Source organism: Acanthisitta chloris, unplaced genomic scaffold (assembly GCF_000695815.1).
Source record: "Acanthisitta chloris isolate BGI_N310 unplaced genomic scaffold, ASM69581v1 scaffold11940, whole genome shotgun sequence".
Classification (NCBI taxonomy): Eukaryota; Metazoa; Chordata; class Aves; order Passeriformes; family Acanthisittidae; genus Acanthisitta; species Acanthisitta chloris.
In genome coordinates this window covers 49,035-50,646 of record NW_008653409.1, presented here as the reverse complement: position 1 = coordinate 50,646, position 1,612 = coordinate 49,035, and positions in this window count along the sequence as shown.

Sequence of the window (1,612 nt, the reverse complement as noted above, 5' to 3'; positions counted from 1 at the left end):
CCAAATCCCTCATCATCTAGTCCACAGACATATCCAGCTTTGTTCGTCCTTTATTTAGCTCGGAGGGTGATTGGGGTAGGATAACATAAATACTGCAGTTACTGTAAATGCTGTCGAGTGGAGACACAGATTTCAGTCATGGATTAATAAACAATTTTTCTGAGTACTGTAAGATTAAATACACATCTTTCTGTTTTGTATATTGCACAAAGCCATGTGAGCAGGACACCCTGTTTCTCAGTTTATTTTCTTCCTCAAAATGCATTTTTTCTAATATTTAACAGGCATTTTGCTCCACCTGTACTCCCACTGACATGGTTGAGAGTTCACTATTTATTTCTCTGAGTCTTCTCTGTCCCTATGTGTTGAAGAAGCCATGGCAGCAACACTTCTGGAAGAAATAAAATTGAGCACCACAACTCATAGTTCTCCCACACATAGAGTAGGAGTCCATGTTGTAGTATCTGGTCTACCAACAATATTTGTTCTCAGCAGATCCTGTTGTTCATTTTGTTTAATTTGAGAGCCGTGACTAACAGTGCATGTCATGACCCAAGGCAGCCCCACTAAAACAAATATTGAATAACCTTAGTAGTAGGAATTCATCCTGCTATGATAAAGGAATTTTTAGAGTGGAGTTTATGCCCTATGGCTCTACACTAAGCAGCTCTAGACAGCACAAGCCTTCTACTAGACATCTCTCATCTAAAGATTCAGAAAGCCTGAGGTATTCTGTATTCTTTGGCTTCTGGCATTTTCCCTCAGCACCCTTCCATTTATTTCCCTCTCACCATCTGATTGCCCCTCCAGAATATCTCTGCCTTTCAGCCTTTTCTCAGGTTTTGGTCCCCAGGATCAGAGATGATGTGTCCCCCTTCAGCCCCATAGAGTGCACTTGCTTTCTGACAGATGAAGGGTCCTAAAATATCTGGTTTATGTCACATAGTCTTTGGAGCCCCAGAACTTCAGCCCATCCTGCATCCCTGGCAGTTACCTCTGGCTGCTGAAAGATGATTCAGATTTTCCTGGTCCCTGTCATACTAGCTTGTCATTTGACACTGCATCTGGAATAGGATGCATTCTGCTACGCTTTGGATTATCCAGAGCATATGATGGAAAGATAGTGGTATTAATAAAGTGTCCTTTTGCTTGTTTCCCAGGATGAAAAACATTTGGATTTCACATGGTTGCCTTAAAAAGAAACATAACTTGAGTAGGACAAGGGCAATGCAAGCAAATGTGTTTATTTATGGCATACAGGAGACAAGAGTTGCAAGTACTTATGAAAACAAACATAACATGCTTGAGCTGTGCTCTGATAGCTGGTGGGTGAGAGGCTGGACATGCCCTGGCCATGTTCACTGGCACCCAGAAACCCCCTGAGTGCTGGGTTGATCCCCCCAGTGTGGGCAACAGGTGAGGGGAGGATTCTGTCCCTCTGCTCTGCTCAGGTGAGACTCACCTGCAGTGCTGCCTCCAGCCCTGGAAGGACATTGACTTTCTGGAGCAAGTCCAGAGGAGACACCAAGATGATTAGAGGGCTGGAGAACCTCTGCTATGAGGAAAGGTTGAGAGAATTGGGATTGTTCAGCCTGGACAAGAGAAGGCTTTG